This window comes from Balaenoptera physalus (genome assembly GCF_965194825.1).
Source record: "Balaenoptera physalus genome assembly, chromosome: 7".
NCBI lineage: Eukaryota > Metazoa > Chordata > Mammalia > Artiodactyla > Balaenopteridae > Balaenoptera > Balaenoptera physalus.
The window spans coordinates 99,443,715-99,460,969 of record NC_138886.1 but is presented as its reverse complement, the minus strand read 5'-3'; the positions used below and the strand labels follow the sequence as shown (position 1 = coordinate 99,460,969).

The 17,255-nt window shown below is 40.4% G+C and overlaps 1 protein-coding gene across 6 annotated transcripts in view; it reads right to left on the bottom strand.

Moving 5' to 3' along the window:
• Positions 1–17,255, bottom strand: part of LOC309665100 (contactin-associated protein-like 3) — a 235,150-nt gene that overhangs the window by 97,921 nt on the left and 119,974 nt on the right. The window contains exon 1 of one of the 6 annotated variants that reach the window (XM_082471242.1): positions 12,888–16,626. The exons of the other annotated variants lie outside the window; for them this stretch is intronic. The gene's annotated coding sequence lies outside the window, so the exon portion shown is untranslated. Of the gene's footprint in view, positions 1–12,887; positions 16,627–17,255 lie in introns of those variants that run through there. 6 annotated transcript variants of the gene reach the window in all.

Sequence of the window (17,255 nt, the reverse complement as noted above, 5' to 3'; positions counted from 1 at the left end):
TTCTTAGCCGTAGTCATCTGGCTTCATGCTAGAAGGGGTCAGCATGAGAGCAAAGGAACTTGTTATAAGGAGTGTGACTTCTTTTTCATGGTGTTCTTTTTAATGTAAATATCAGCAAGAAGGGAAAACAAAGAATGCATGATGTTGTTGTACATATAGCATCTTAACAGAAAACGTTGCCCCATCCAAGACCGGACCGGTTTAAGCTCTGAAAACAGAGTAAGGGCTCTCAGGTATGGGTCTCTTCTGAAATCTACTGTCAAATGTAAAAACTATCTAAATTTCACCAATTTTTGGAACCCACAGTGAAAACATAAAATGTAGTATATTTTGGGATGGGTCACCTTCAAGTTCTGCACTCTTTGATTTCACAAATTTTATTATCCAGAAGTCAAAGGTGTTCACATAATAGTTCTCCATTTAATAGTAATAAAATTAGGGAACAAAAGGGGTCGATGCTTTCTCACGCTCACTTGCACTAGGGGGACAAACCCACCTACCTGCCATGCAGTTAATACAAACAGCCAGATACAATTACGCAGCCCAGGAGCAAGACTCTTTAGTTCTACAAGAAATGATGCTTGCCTAGTTATTTAGCTTTGTGAAATGCTGAGCCAGGTTTAACAACCAGACCAAACAAAGCCAGTAATCAAGTTTGTGAATCATGACCACCAGGGAGATTTCCTTGGTATAAATAGATGGAACTAAAAAAAACCCAGAAAACTCAAATGTAATGAGAGCGCGTGTCCCAGACGTTATAAAGAAAATGGTTAGATTATAAGCCTATAAAGTTCCTTGCACTGACTCATCAAAATTCCAGGATAGAGAGTCTTGTTCCTACTTTACACATGAAAATGCTGACTTTCCCAAGGTCACAGAGGTAACGAGATGGAGAAGGATTTTGTGGAAGCTGGTTGCCACAGGTTAGCTCTGTATGGGACGGCCTAGTCCACTGTTGAAACTCTGAACCTAGAGTAGGGCTGCTGAGGAAGCACTGGTGGCTCTTCGCTTCCATGCAGGACTTTTCTTCCTGTTCCTAAGAGCTTCATTTTTTCACATGTTAGAACAAACTTCTTGGTTAATGAATGAAACACCACCATGGAGGCACTCAATCATTTCTCTTGTTCAATGAAAGTGAAATCTTTGACCTACATCATCTTTTCTTTCAAGTGTTAACAACCGTTGTGCCAATATCAAGTAAGCTCTTTTCACTGCCTCTATGCTCCAAAGAAGAACTCAAGAATGTCCACTCCCTGTCTTTACACTGGACCCCAGGCTGATGTGGGTAGAAGCAGCGTTTTCCCAGCTCCACCGCTGCCTAAGGCGTGGCCTTAAGCTGGTAATATCTGCTGCAAGTCACAGTTCCCTCGTCTACAAAACCAGTTTGGTAAAACCTACTTTAAATATTTGAGTACGAATTAAGTGAGATAATGTCTGAAATGTAACCCACCCACTCCCCACCTGGAGGTAAATGCTCCAGGAGTGGTGGATGCCCTGCTTGTGGCCGTGGCTGGTGTTTTGATTATTACTGGTGCATTTGGTAGAGAGAGCTCATCTGTCAGACTCTGCATCCCGTCTTTACATTTAATCTCAGGTTCAATGTCCAAGACCTCCAGATAAACAGTCAGGAGAGGAACATTGCCTCTTACATCTGCTGCAATTCTAAGGTTATAATTCAAGGTAAGAAGTAAAATTGATATTTATTTTAGTAGCTGACAAAACTTGTAAACCTCAGCATGAACTACATAATGAAATTATTTCCTAGGAATGCTACTTAAATTGTTTTATTTTCCTTATATAATATTACTTCTTTCTGAAGTATTTTGTTTATTGAATACAAACTCTGAAAACTGTACCTCAGCTTGGTGTGATGACAATGCCCTACAGCAAAAGGAGTTTCTCTTTTTGTTTTAATGATATTTAAGACAGAATACTCTTTTTTTTTGAGACAGAGTACGCTTCAAGAAATATTTCAGGTGAGAATAATCGATGTTAATAGTATATGAATAGAGGAGATGAAGAACACACTCTACAACTTCTGAGATCTGCACACAAAACATTCATTATATGTGATTTTAATCACAATCAAATATTTGAAATGTATGTACCTATGTATACATATATGTATACCTATATGATTATCTTAATTAATTCTAATTTCAAGAAATTACATTATTTTTGTCCTATACAGAACTATCAATAGTTCCTTTGAATATAAATAACTGATACATTTCTTTAAAGATACAGAAATTTAAATGAAATGAGTTTGGAGTAGAAAGGATCTCTACTAGCATGCCACTCACACATTTGGGGCTTATTACTGAAATAATCTCATATTTTTTACTAAGCTAATGTTTATCTTTTAAAAATGTGGCATAATCTATTATTTGGATTATATAATTTTGCTTTGGTGTTTCTAGAACAGACATAAATGTACAGGCTGAGCATAGAATGTCGGGAACAAAGGCCCACTCTTGCTTTGTTCTAACAAGTGAAATAATGAAGCTCGTAGGAATAGGAAGAAAAGTCCTCCATGGAAGCGAAAAGCCACCAATGGTTCCTCAGCAGCCCTACTCTAGGTTCAGAGTTTCAACAGTGGACTAGGCAGTCCTATGCAGAGCTAACCTGTGGCAACCAGCTTCCACAAAATCCTTCTCCATCTCGTTACCTCTGTGACCTTGGGGAAGTCAGCATTTTCATGTGTAAAGTAGGAACAAGACTCTTCTATCCTGGAATTTTGATGAGTTAGTGTAAGGAATTTTATAGGCTTACAATCTAACCATTTCCTTTATAGCATTCCTCTGTTAGCTATTACAGAATTAAAAAAACAAAGCAACAAAACTCTTCGCACTATTGATCACCAGAACCACTTCAGTTTGATGTAGACTCAATAGTCAATAGCTTAAGGACATCACAATTGAACATTTTATCCACTATCAAGAACAAATATTGTTTGATAGAGTTTTCAGTTTCTACAAGCATGTTTTTTAGCTACGTGCGAAAGTGACTAGAGTCTGTGGCGTGTGGTCCACTCACATGCTATAAATGTATTTCCAAAATAATTTATTTAGAAATTGATGATGCTTCTGAAAAGCTGCCAAGTCCTTATTTAGCTTGTTTAGCAATCACATCAGTGGCATCTAAACAATCATGAGAAAGGATCGGTATGAGGCCATGGTTTCTGGTGTAATGTTGAGTCATCACAATGCTGTATTGAACGACCTTCAAGATGCCTATAATGCATTTATCAGTTTCAGTTTGAAGTATTTGTGACTTAAGAAAGACTTTTACATCAATTCTTTGCTTCAAAATGTGAGAGGCACTGCTTATAGCAATAGGTCTCAATGCATTAAAAATTAATGAAGATTGTCTCTACTCTCTGTCACTAGGAAATCAGGGATTCATAATTCAAGCACACTGTTAAGAGTATTTTACCACCTCTGAGGTAAGGGGTAGGATGTTGTTGGGATTAAAAGGGCACACAGAAATCCCCATGTTCTAATTCTGGCCTTTTTAATTGCTGGACCGTGAAGATCTTAGACAAAACATTTTATCTTCCCAACTCTAAGCTTCTTCATGAGTAATGTGGGAACAATAATATGTATTATTGTTAAAAATAATAATACTCTGTTCCTGTTATTTCCAGAGGTTCACAGACCATGAAAAAGTATACTAAAATTACTTCCTATAATAAGACAATGAAAAAGTTGTACTAAATTGCTTTAAAGCAAATGGTCTTGTTAATTATTTTTAATATTTTCTTGAACTGCAAAATACTACAACATTGATACATGAATAAACTTGAGAAAAGTATCCTTTCACTTTAGTTTTATCAAGTGAACTAAAAATTCAGTAATACAGTTTGTGATGCCAAATATGTGACCTGGAGGGAGTCACTCACTCTTTGAGACCTTGTTACAGGGAAGAACCAAATCTGACTACATGTTGAATCTGTTTATTTTACTTTAACCTTTGTTTCCCGTTGCTTTTGTTCACTAAAAGGATACTGTCTGTACATAATGGCCTGCCTCGGGGAACCCTGCCCCTCTGCCTGAATGTTAAACCAAAGTGCCTTTGTTCAGGGAAACATACAGACTCTGTCCACCTGTGGATGGCTGCAATTAAGAAGAAATTAACACATCCCCTCCCTGAGGCTGGCCATTCCAGGGGATATTCGCAAAACTTATGGTCCTTTTACTTTACCTCCTCATCTCCTCCCCATCTCTGTGCTATAAAAGAAACTGGCATCCAAACCCCGATAAGATGGTTATTTTGAGACTTTAGTCTGCCATCTTCTCGGTCTGCTGGCTTTCCGAATAAAGTCGTATTCTTTCCCTCAATGCGTCATCTCTGATTTATTGGCCTGTTGTGCGGTGAACAGAACGAGCTTGGACTCGGTAACACCCTCAGTTTATCCAGATGAGTGTGCTTTGTACCAGGTGAACTCTAAAGTTTTCCCTTCTGTAGATAAGTTTACCTCAACACGTTCCAGAAGGTAAAAGAATAATCTCTCCTTCTGCTTGATTAAAGTAAGCAAACATCTACCTAAAGTGCACTTAAAATATTTGCTTTCCAGACATTTATGTAATATATTCCGCCATGAAAATCTCAAGTTGTGGTCAATGTGTTGGAAAAAGTATGCACTTAATCAGTATTTCCAGTTTGGGTTTATGGCCTCTTGGTGGAAGCAAGTCAGGAGAGTCAAAAGCAGAGAGAGATAACCATCTCCGTGTGTCCCACCACCTTCTCCTACAGCAAGAGAGAACCCACCTGTCCCATGGCTGAGCACAACTACACCACACAGGAACTCACAGCGCCTGGCCCTGAAATAATCCGAAACCCAGGGCCAATGCAGATCTGTGAAACTGGGTCCTAAATGCTGCTTTTAATTGACATGCTTTTGTTATCTGTATTGTTTAGACAGCGGCAACGTAAGCATGATAGAAATATTATTGAAATCAAGTATTTTTCAAACACATTGCTAAAGTTATAGGCTTTTACTTTATTTTTTCCCTCCTGCTTGAAATATTATTAATCTAGGATGGAACACAGCTCACCCTTCCTGTGCAGCAAAAGTACAGCTCAAGTTTCTCAATACTCTTTCTTTCCCAATCTTTCTAAATGATCAGGAAGAAAACATTTTAGAAGACATCTGGGAACATATCTTTTGCTGGCAAAGATGTTGAAAACAGAGAAAAAGTCAGAAAAAAATTACTTCCAATGACATCAAGACCATATTTTGAAATTGTTACCGACCAGGTTTCTTGGCGTCCTTAAACAATAAAAATTGATCAAAGGCCAGACAAGAAATTCAGTCAAGGCTTTATTGGGGCCCCTGCTGCAGCAGAGCGAGAACAAACAACAGGGAGCGAGAACAAACAACAGGTTCCTTTGCTTGCGTGCTCCCTAAGCGGGGGCGAGCTTGCTGCTTATATGGCAGTGGTCCCCAAACCTTTTTGGCACCAGGGACCGGTTTCATGGAAGACCATTTTTCCACGGGCCGGCAGGGGGTGGGGTGGGGGGATGTTTCAGGCAGTAATGTGAGCGATGGGGAGCAGGAGATGAAGCTTTACTCGCTCCCCTGCCTCTCACCTCCTGCTGTGCAGCCTGATTCCTACCAGGCTGCGGCCTGGGGGTTGGGGACCCCTGTTATATGGCGTGAGGGCAGGGGTGTGTCCAGGGGTCGGGCCAGAAGGGTGGCTTAGGTGGTTTGCCCACCGCTTAGGTGGTGTTGTGTGCAGGGGGCACGTGCAGTACCCTGCTTTTGCTCTGGGATCTTCAAAAGTGGCAGTTGGGTTTTTTGGTCTCTTTGTATATTTTGTCCAGAATTTGCCCCAACTGGGCGTGCACGTCGTTATTTTTAGTCCCATACAGTTTCTTTGTTATTTTGTTGCTCGAGGAGAGGTGTGTCGAGGTGCAAGCACTGCAACACTGCAGCAAAGGGCCCCAGGTCCCAGCAAAGGGTCCCGGGTCCCAGCCTGTCTCAAAATCAATATATGGCTGTTGAAAACAATACTAGAACACTGCAAATAAAAGTATGTTATTTGATACATGGCACAAATTTAGTTCTGACAAATGAATTGGCTTCTAAACTTCAAGAGTAACACAAAAGAAGAAAATGAAGTATGGTTAGTGTTATTAAGGAATGCCTCAAAGGAGTGCTGGGTAGTGGGCATATTCTATTAGCAGCTTCAAGGAATTAAATAAATTCATGAAATTAAAGGAATTAAAGTATTTAACTGTGAGTCTAGACTGTTTTAGGACTACTGGGAGAATAGCACTAACCCAGTGGCCTCCTGTATATGTTGAAAATAGTAATATGCAAATTGGGTCATTTGTACAAAATTTAGGAAGATTTCTCATTAAGTTCCATTGACTTAAAGTGATACCAATATGTGTTTAGTTCAACATTAAACTACTTCAAATGGTAGGGAATTCCTTTAACCTGCTGTTATGTTGAAGCCCTAACCCCCAGTACCTCAGAATGTGACTGTATTTGGAGAAAGGGTCTTTAAAGAGGTGATTAAGGTAAAAGGAGGCCATTAGGGTGGGTCCTAATCCAATCTGACTGGTGTCCTTACTAGAAGAGGAAATCTGGACACAGAGAAGCACCAGGGAAGTGTGCACACGGAGGAAAGACCATGTGAGGACACAGCAAGAAGACAGTCATCTGTCAGCCAGGGAGAGAGGCCTCAGAAGAAACCAACCCTGCCAACACCTCGATCTGGGACTTCTAGCTACCAGAACTGTGAGAAAAGAAATTTCTGTTGTTTAACCGTCTGAATGTGGCATTTTGTTACTGCAGCCCGAGGAAAATAATACTCTTAGCTTCTGGATTGGCCTGTGGTGGCCTTGCTGAGTGACTTGGATCAGTGAGTCCCTTACAGCTCAGCCACAATCCATTAAACTCATGACCCTCAGGGTCTCACAAGGTTTGTATGCTAGGTGGGTGCCATGTTCGCTACCACTCTCTAAGTCTGCCTTATTTCCAAAGTAGTTTAAGTTTCTCCTCAGACCATCACTGACCAGTCTAGTTCTGGCAAGCAGAAGGCACTCGGTGGCATTGTTGAAATTCAGGAAGTTTTCAAGTTTAATTGTGTCTGCCAGTTGAATTCCCGGAAGAGTATGTGTCTGAGAAGGACCACGATGGTACCTCCTAGCTAACTCAGACCATCCTTAACCACATTCCACACCGTCCGTGCCTAACAGACACTTGTTCACTGACTCAATTTTCAGGGCCAATTGGTCATTTCTAGGCCTTTCCATTCTTTCTAGCGCAGGCTCCTTGTTCTCTCCCATAGAGAGGGCCAGTCCAGAGGTGTCCTCTATGAGCCATCGCTCTTAAGGACTCAGGGAAATTACCCTGAGTCCTGATTTTTGAAATGTGGCATCACTTATTTTTGAAATGTGACAGATTAAGCGCCTTACTAGGGAATGACCATTTCTTAGGTAATGAATGAAGGGCCTTGGTCGTGCCCTCCTCGGGAGCAGAGCCTCCAGAGCTTCAGAAGGACTTGGTGTGTTCTGTCCACCTTAGCGCAGGACCATGCTGGTATTTTCATGTAAGAAACTAAGGGTGTTAAATCAGATCATCTTATTAAAATAATAGAATATAAGATTGAAGGTAAGAAAGACTGAAGGAAAGGAAGAAAAAAAATCAGAACCAAAAGAGATAACAGTGATAACATCGCAGGCCTGAGTCACCATCCTGAGAAAGGCTTGCTGGTGTCTAGGCACCTGAATTTTGGGAGGGCTTTCACCACTCGCAGAATTGATAAGAGTGGCTCACTGCTGCCTAAGATGTTTATGCAAACAATGTGGTTGGTGCTGAACACTTGCTTTCCTTCTGGAATCTGGGATTTTGATATGTACCAGGGAGAGGGTGCCTACATGACCATCCCCCATAAAAGCCTGGGCTCCTAGGCTGAGGCTAAGCTCCCCTGGTTGGCAACATTTCACACATGTTGTCCTCATGGCTGGAGGACTTAAGCGTGTCCTGTGTGCTTCCACTGGCAGAGGACTTGAGGGAGCTTGCCTCTGGTTTCCTCCAGACTTTGGTCCACTTGCCTTTTCCTTTGTTGACTGTACTTTGTGTCCTGCTGCTGTAATAAATCACAGCTGTGAATATAACCCTAGGCTGATTCCTATGAGTCCTTCCAGTGAATCATGGAGCCTGGGAGTGGCGTGGGGGACCCCAATACAGGAGTGATCACGGAGAACTGCCAGAGGCAAATAACCCAGAGTGGAATGCAGCCTGGAGACATTCCCTATAGGACACAAGTCACCTCCATGAGAACTGCACAGAACAAGCTCTTAACATAGCGTCCTCCTTTCCACCTGTCACAGATGGGCCTTTCATAATAACAGGAGATCTGTTCTGCATTTCCACACTTTCAAGTAACAATCACAGGTCACAGGAAGACGCGTGACACAACATACTTATATATTCCAAGCGCTTTATCTAGTAACAGGGCAACTCTACGAGGCTTTCTCAAGACTTGGCTCTTTCGGTGATTTCATTGCTTCTGAGAATGAGATTATTATCTTGTGCTCAATAAAACATACAAACAGATAAATGTGTTAATGTCTTTACTAACTGTTAGATTTGGGTAGACTAGTATAGGCTATGTGTGGTAGGATTAATTCTTAGATTTGCCAAAGTCCAAAAGAAGAGAACCAGGTAAGCATCAAACTTCACACTTGTCCTCACAAGAAAAAGAATGTGTAACAATGTGAAGTGATGTTTGTTAACTAAACTTATTGTGGTAATCATTTCACAATATATACATACATCAGATCATTATGTTGTACACTTTAAACTTACACAATGTCATGTGTCAATTACGTCTCAATAAAACTGGAAAATAAATTTCACGCTAATGGTAGACATCTTGAACAAAAATTCCATTTTTAAATAATTTGTGAGGAAGAGTGAAAGCCACTGAACAACTAAACCCTTCTGAGACATTCCGTATGGATTTTTAACCTCTTTCAAGAGGCTAACTGTCCATTTTAATATTAGGGAAAAGTAGACAATCCTGCAATAGTGGAATGAAAAATTCCTCCATTCAAAATTTTCTTCTCAAATCAGAATATTTAGATTTATCCTACACTATGTTTGTAAGGGAAACATACTTACTACCACAAGATTTTGCTCTCATTTATGCAAAAAATAGTAGCTCTCTTACAGTGTTTGTCACAATTCCGATTTCAGAGGAAGTGTTAACTTAAATAGGATTTAGCCAAATATGTTTAAAAATATGTCAAGATCGGGACTTCCCCGGTGGTCCAGTGATTAAGACTTTGCCTTCCAATGAAGGGGGTGCAGGTTCAATCCCTGGTCAGGGAGCTAAGATCCCACATGCCTCAGGGCCAGAAAAGCAAAACATAAAACAGAAGCAATATTGTAACAAGTTCAATAAAGACTTTAAAAATGGTCCACATCAAAAAGCTCTTTAAAAAAAATATGTCAAGATCAAACAGCTGTTTTTAAACTAATTGTGTATTTAAAGCTGTTTTGGTAGTTTTAGTGACAAAATAGAGATGCTTTTTTCTCAGCATTTTAAATTTGAGTTAGCAATACTGTTAAACCAAAATGATTAGGGTCATACGGTTCACACTGTAATTTCAAAATTAACTCTTACACAAGAGAAGTTAATCTTAGAATAGGACAAAAAAATATATATTTGAAAACTAAGTTTAAGTAAATGTGAAATAAGTCCTTTGCAACATATAATTGCCATTTCATAAGAAAAGTAAAAGGCTGTGTGTTAGTCAGAGCAGAGGTAAGACAATTCTCCATGGGTTTCTCACATTTCTGCACATCTTACAAACAGAAGCACCGACAGCCCTTTATTCTCAGCTATCTTTCCAAGGATGTTTAGATAGAAAACAGCCTTGTAAGATAATGTCTTCTTCCAGAGGTAAGGGCAAGCATGCTTACCTCCCAAAAGACTCTGATTCCCTGAACTCTTGTATTATAACCCACTGTGTGTGCAGGCATCCATCTGGGCCTATCCACACAGCCCCTGTGTGACTCAGGGTCAAGGAGAACCAAGGCAAATATTCGGATGCCCATGCTGGCTGCAGTGGTTTATGAGTAACCAAGTAAGTAATAGAGTCCTTTGTTTCTGACCCATAAGTCTTCTGTCTTCTACCTGCATCCATGGAAAACGGCAGCTTAACTTGTTGCAAATAGGGCAAAATCTCAGATACTCCAAAGTTCTGGATGGAAAGATTAAAGTTCATCTCTCAGAAGACTTACTATAGAATGCATATGAAAAGGTCTATGACTAAATAATCTATTTATTTCAGGTCACTATGCAAACATTTATATATTTTAACATATTGATCTGCTCAATATGTTCAAATATATATGTATGTTTGTGCTCTTTTGTTTTTTATTGATGCATGATTAGAAATTCTTCGTTTCCTTTTTAAAAATGGTATGTATTGCATTGTTTTTTGATAGAAAATAACAATGAAAAAAAATGTAGTCTGTGGTCTCACTAGTCAGAAAATCCCTGGTGACATAAAAAATAAATAATAGACATAGGCACACTTGGCTAGAAAATTCAAATAGTACAGAAAAGCTTAAAGAACACAGAAGCCACTCTTTCCAACCCAGCACCAACTTAACCATTTTTATGGTTTATTAAAATTGTCTGGGCTTCCCTGGTGGCGCAGTGGTTGAGAGTCTGCCTGCTGATGCAGGGGACACGGGTTCCAGCCCTGGTCTGGGAAGATCCCACATGCCGCGGAGCAACTAGGCCCGTGAGCCACAACTACTGAGCCTGCGCGTCTGGAGCCTGTGCTCCGCAACAAGAGAGGCCGCGATAGTGAGAGGCCCGCGCACCGCGATGAAGAGTGGCCCCCGCTAGCCGCAACTGGAGAAAGCCCTCGCACAGAAGCGAAGACCCAACACAGCCAAAAATAAATAAATAAATAAATAATTAAATAATTAAAAATGAATATCTGCTTAAAAAAAATTGTCTTTTACTTCTGCATTTACTGCTTCCCATAAATCCTTTCTTTTCAGATTTTCTGGTAGGAAACTCCACAATCTAAGACAGGGAAGGCATCAGGTTCCTGGTTTAGGCACGGCGGCCACCATCCCTCTGCCATGAGATCCTTCTCATCATTAACAATGTTCTAGGGAAGCTGCAGCTTAGGTTCCAGGCACTGGGGGAAATGTAAGCAAATACTTCCTCCATCCTCTTCCCAACAGGGAAGTGTGCTGGGCCCACAAGACTCCAGTCCCTGTCACCTGGGGACACCCTCCCCTTTTCTCTTCCAAAAGGGAAAGAGAAAAAGATCTACCATGGCCATAGTTAATCTTCTGAAGAGCAGATCAGGAGCTTATTTTTGCTTTAACCATTTAGAAGCAGGATCAACTGAAGTCACTATTGTGAACTGATTACCATTCATTTTTAATTAAAATGTGACATAATAAAAAGCATGCATCTCGTTAACTATATGTCACATTTGCTCAGCTCTAAATTTTGCTACACCATATTCTATTCATGTAATTTCAGTCTTTGAGTTTGTTTCTGCAGTAAAATTTCCACCTACATAAAATTTTACAGAATTGAAGAAACATGTTATGTGTACAGCCAGATCTTTATCATTTCAAAATGTTTATATCCATACTTCAGTATGCTTTGATGATCTTATTTTTAACCTCAGAGTACAGGTTGGACTCTTTAGATATGCAGATTAATCTATGATCTTGTGATTTCAGAGTCACAGGCAATGATGGTATCATTCACCAACCAATTGCTAGTGTCAGGAAGCAGACTTTTCTTCTGCCCTATTAGGTTTAGTAATTAGGGGCCTGCAAATTAAAATGACAAAAGATAGTTTAACAGGAGAAGAAGTTTATTCACATATATGGGAGCTAACAAGAGAAGTAACTATCTCACTAAATGTTTAAAGTTAGAGGTTTATATATCTAACTTAGCAGAGAAAAGGAAAGTGGAAGAAAGGACTTCTATTCTTTTAGAAGAATAAATGAAAGATAAGTAATTTTGTGATTATTTTGTGTCTGCACGTTCAAGGGGTCTTTCCTTCTTCTATGCGAATCTCCCCAGAGAGGGGATTTGTGGTAGGTTTACTCTTGAGTTCTCTCCTGGGAGTAGACCTGTCTTGAAGAGGGAATCATAGAAGCCTCATTTCTCAGAAATGTCTGCTTTTAGTCAAATAAGGAAAGCTCTTTCTGCATCTGTTGATTCCCAAATGTTTTGAGCTTAAAATAATCTCCATACCAACTCTGAGGGTCCAACTGGGTCTCTAGGCATTCCTCCCTATATGTCCTCACTTGTAATGCTGTGAGGCAGTGCCTACTCTACCTTGTACAGATAAGGAAACTGGCTCAGAAGGACTCAGTTACCTGCCTCTGGTGAACAACTAGCCAGTTGCAGAGCTGGATTATTACAAGGGACATCTGAATCCATAGCCCAGCCTCTTAGCCCTTTGAGACATGATCACTCAAGAAATCTTAGAGGGCTTCCCTGGTGGTGCAGTGGTTAAGAATCCACCTGTCAAGGCAGGGGACATGGGTTCGAGCCCTGGTCCGGGAAGATCCCACATGCCGCAGAGCAACTAAGCCCGTGGGCCACAGCTACTGAGCCTGTGGGCCACAACTACTGAAACCCACATGACTAGAGCCCGTGCTCCGCAACAAGAGAAGCCACTGCAATGAGAAGCCCGTGCATTGCAACGAGTAGTCCCTGCTGGGTGCAACTAAAGAAAGCCCATGAGTGGCAACAAAGACCCAACACAGCCAAAAATAAAATAGAACAACAACAACAAACGTTTTAAAAAAATAAGAGAGATCTTAGAGCTCATGTGATCCAACCCTCTTTATGCTATTGAATAAATTTGTTTACCTCACTGTCAATCACTAAATGGGGTGTCTTGGACAATTTTCTCAGCCCATTTGTGTCCCGGTTTTTCCATCTGTAAAATGATTACAGTATTCACTTCAGAAGCATGCTTTGAGGAACAGTGCCAGGCACATAGTAAGTGCTAAGTATCTGCTCTTATTATTATTTACTTTATAGACATCAACACATTCTTATAAAATATTCCAAGACTAAGTGTACAGAGTAAAACATGTAAATCATCTCTTACCCACCTGCCCACCCTCTTCCCAGGGGTCACCATCAGTGGATGTGTTTCTAGTCCTTTACCATCATAGTCATACATATTTTTAATCTGTGCACTCATGAGCTGTCTTCATGCATTTTAACAGAAATGGAATCATATTTTGCAAATTATTCTCCAACCTCCTGTTTCCATTTAAACCACTCAAGTCTTATAGATCTTTCCATGTCAGAACATCTCAGTGTTGCTCATTCTTTTTTAACAGCTGCATGGTGTTATACTGAATGGACTTAAAATGATGTACCCTTCTGATACTGATAAGCTTCTAGGCAGTTGTGGGGATTTTGGTTTTGTTTTTCTCATGTAGCTAGACAAGCTCTTAGTGATTAGACATGTGGAAAAGCTAAAGAGAGCATGTTGTTCCAGAAAAGTTCACATTAGTATACAGCAGAGACTCTTCTCTCATGATCGGCTTCATGTCTCTCCAGCTCTGATAGATAGTATCATCTAAACAAACATTTGGGGTTTTTTTTTTACCCATTTCTAGTGGGGCTGCACTTTTGGTTCCCTAACAACTTGCAGCTTCTGATCTGGGCAGAGTGAAGAACAAAAATAAAGGTGATGGTGGAGCTTGTGCCTAGGATGACACCCACTGGACTGAGAGAATGAAACAGCCACTGAATGAGGCACGTTTGACCCTGGGGATGTCAGAGGTTTCTAAGGGAGCTTTTAATGGGCTAGTATCACAGGGTCACTTTTTAAAAACAGGTTCTACTTAAGTTGGACTGCATCTTTCTGCATGTTTCTTTCTACCATCCTAGTTTCCTTCCAAACCAACGGGATGACAGACCATGCTACAATAACATGAACATGTCGGTTTACATGAGGGAGTAGGGAGCTTACCCTTATCTGGGGAATTCTGAAATAGAGACTCCTGGAGGCACTATTTCTACCTGAATGTTTTGCACACTGCTAACTAATCACTTCTTAACTGCATGAGAGAGGAGTTTTTCTATGTACCATTTCAAATCAGAATCCGATGGTATTTTACCATTAGGCAACAAAAGATCATCAGTTTCCAAAATTTAGTGAAATTTACAATAATTGAAAAAAAATTCTGTGCTAGCAAAAGTATCCAAGAGAGAAGAATCCAAGCCAGGAGCAAATATATTATCAAATTATTCATGAAATAATAATGATAATGATGTTGTGTGTTTGTGGAGAGCTTCCCATAAATGACGCCCTGAGCCAAGCACTTGGCTTAGATCACCTCACTTAATTGTCTCGACAGCGTAATCACTCTCACCTAAATATGAATTCAATCAGTCTGACTGGTTGAAATGCAAGGAAGAGTTCACTGATGTTCCCTGGTTTATAAAGAAAACTGCTTGTTATTACTTCTCTTCTGGATTATTTCACAGACATTAGATCGAAGTTTTAGAAGAAAATTCCCCATTTTAGTTTAGCAGATCTTCCCATGTTTTTATCATGTCTTAGCTATAAAAATTTCAGAAATGCAAATATATAATGTAATATAATATACTCTTTACAAATAAGTAAAAGCAAAGATTTATCTCATTCACAAAAATGCTAAAAAAGCAAGATAGCAGAATTAATGCTTTAAACTTAACACCTGACTACTACAGGCTACTACAGATGAATAAACGTCTATAGAAGACAAACTACAGGGACTCCCCTGGTGGCGCAGTGGTTAGGAGTCTGCCTGCCAATGCAGGGGACACGGGTTTGAGCCCTGATCCACGAAGATCCCATGTGCTGCAGAGCAACTAAGCCTGTGCGCCACAACTACTGAGCCTGTGCTCTAGAGCCCGCAAGCTCTGCAACATGAGAAAGCCACCGCAATGAGAAGCCCGCGCACTGCAACGAAGAGTAGCCCCCGCTCGCCTCACTATAAAGAAGGACTATATGATGAACAGCATCAAATTTATAATCACTGGGCAAACCATGAGGTACGATTTGAAATATACTAGAAATGGTCAGTGTCTTTCAAAATATCCCTTCTAGTCTTCCCCATAGTGTCTAAGGGGCCACCATGGCATTGAAATATTGATTTACTGTGAATCTCAAAGACTTTTCAATCTTAAGAAGTGTCTTTCTGAAATGGAACTACCCTTTGTGGCATTCTTTTTTTAAAATAATTAATTAATTAATTATTTTTTAAAATAAATCTTTATTGGAGTATAATTGCTTCACAATACTGTGTTAGTTTCTGTTGTACAACAAAGTGACTCTTTTAAGTCAGGGTCTCTCATCCGTTTATTCATCCAACAATATTACTTGAACCACAATTGCCAGCAGGCGCCGTGTAAGGCTCTGAAGAGGATGGGAGACAGAGGCAGAGCTTTCCTAGGAAAGCTCACATTTTCACCTCCTTTATTCTCACCTGAGAGCAGCTGACACAGAAAGAGCAGGAGAAAATGTTGATGTCTGAGTAGGTAAGAGAGAAAGGACAGAACACTCTCTTTGACCGCCTTACTATGAGCTGCCATGGGCTGGCTCTGTGGACAGAACATAAAACATGTGGCAAGATTGTGCTGGGGTAAGTGGTTTCTACATGGACTATTTCTAAGACAGTGTTACGCTCTTACAATTTCTCACTTTCATTGTATAACTGTCTCTGCTCTGAGTACATTTCAGAGAAAAATCTTAGGTGAGCATTCAAGTAAAGCAATGAAAATGTACTGCAGTGTGATCAAGCGGGTATTTTAGCGATTTATAATTATGCCTCTAACATATAAAATGCTCTACACTTCACAAGTTGGACTTGTTAGGAGGCAGATAAATTCATGAATGTGTGCAGTCTCTATTATATTTCTATCCTGGACTATTTTTCTTAAAGATTTTTATAGCTGCATAGGAGGTGATTTTAAGAAAAATACTTTGACTACTTTTTTCATGTTAAATACTCACTACAAATATTGTAGGAATATTCAAAGATAGAATTCTCCTGTTCACCTCCTGTCTTGAAGAAGCTTTTACTTTGTGTTTTTGAGTGACATAAAGTCTCTTTGACTTTGTGTTTGAAAGTGACATAAGTGTGGTAGGTGTCCTGATACAAGGATGGCATTTTCGGTTCCGTGCCTGTCTCTCAAAGGTTCAATGAAGCACAGAGGAGCAGGTGACTTCCTTACTGTTTCTGTGTGGGCTCTGCCTGCCCCATCACTGAGTCTGCCTGTCATCCTCGTGCAGATGGGCAGGCAGTTTACAGGCCCCATGGGGTCTGTGTCCTGGCTTCAATGTTGGACCCATTAGGAGAGCCCTGGGGGACCATATGAGTTGCCCGCAGGGTCCTACCTGAGCTCAGGGGAGCAAAGGGGGAGATTGAGGGCAGTGAGAGCTCTCAGCACTGCTGCCCCTGGGCTCCGTCCCTGGAGGTAGTGATGAATGCCCAGACCTAAGAGCCTTCTGTCCATGTTTGCTGCACATATAAACTTAGTGAGGCAGTGATGAATTTGTGGAGAAAACAATATTTTTTTAAGTCCAAAGAACTAAATTAGAGTTCCTGACCTCTTGTGATTCCAACTTTGTATACATCTCTTAATCTCCATGAGCCTCCATTTTTCTGTGCAAAAGAGAGGTAACAGTGATTGCCCTGACTACCTCCACGATGGAAGATGTATTGGTGTTTTTCGTACAATGAAAAACTATACAGGAGTTCCATGGCCGATGGTTTGTAGAATGAGGCAAGGTAGAATAAAAACAGTGACAGAAGGAACAAAAACAGAAAGACGGGGTGTTCTTTTCTTTTAAACAATAATGAATTCACTGAGGAGTCTGAAAAGTTCCAGGAGCTGGGTGCTGCAGAGCCCAGGGGACACCATGGAAACCTCAGCAGGATGTCCAGTGTTTCAATGTTGCATCACCGTTAACTAATAGGAAGCCAGTTTCCTCTCCCTAACTTGCGGAGAACGAAGGATTGTATATTTTGGAAAATAAGGTTGAAAATTAGAATAAAGAGTGAAGATGATTGGATTGTAAATTTTTTTTTAAATTTCCTATTTTCCTGCTGCCTCAACACCCAGGGGACCAGGTGCATGGGTGTGCCCAGGCTGGTTCCTGCCGCAAGATTCCCTTTTTGCCCTCCCCGACTGTGACTTAGACATTCCAAGAAACAATGAAATCTCCTCAAG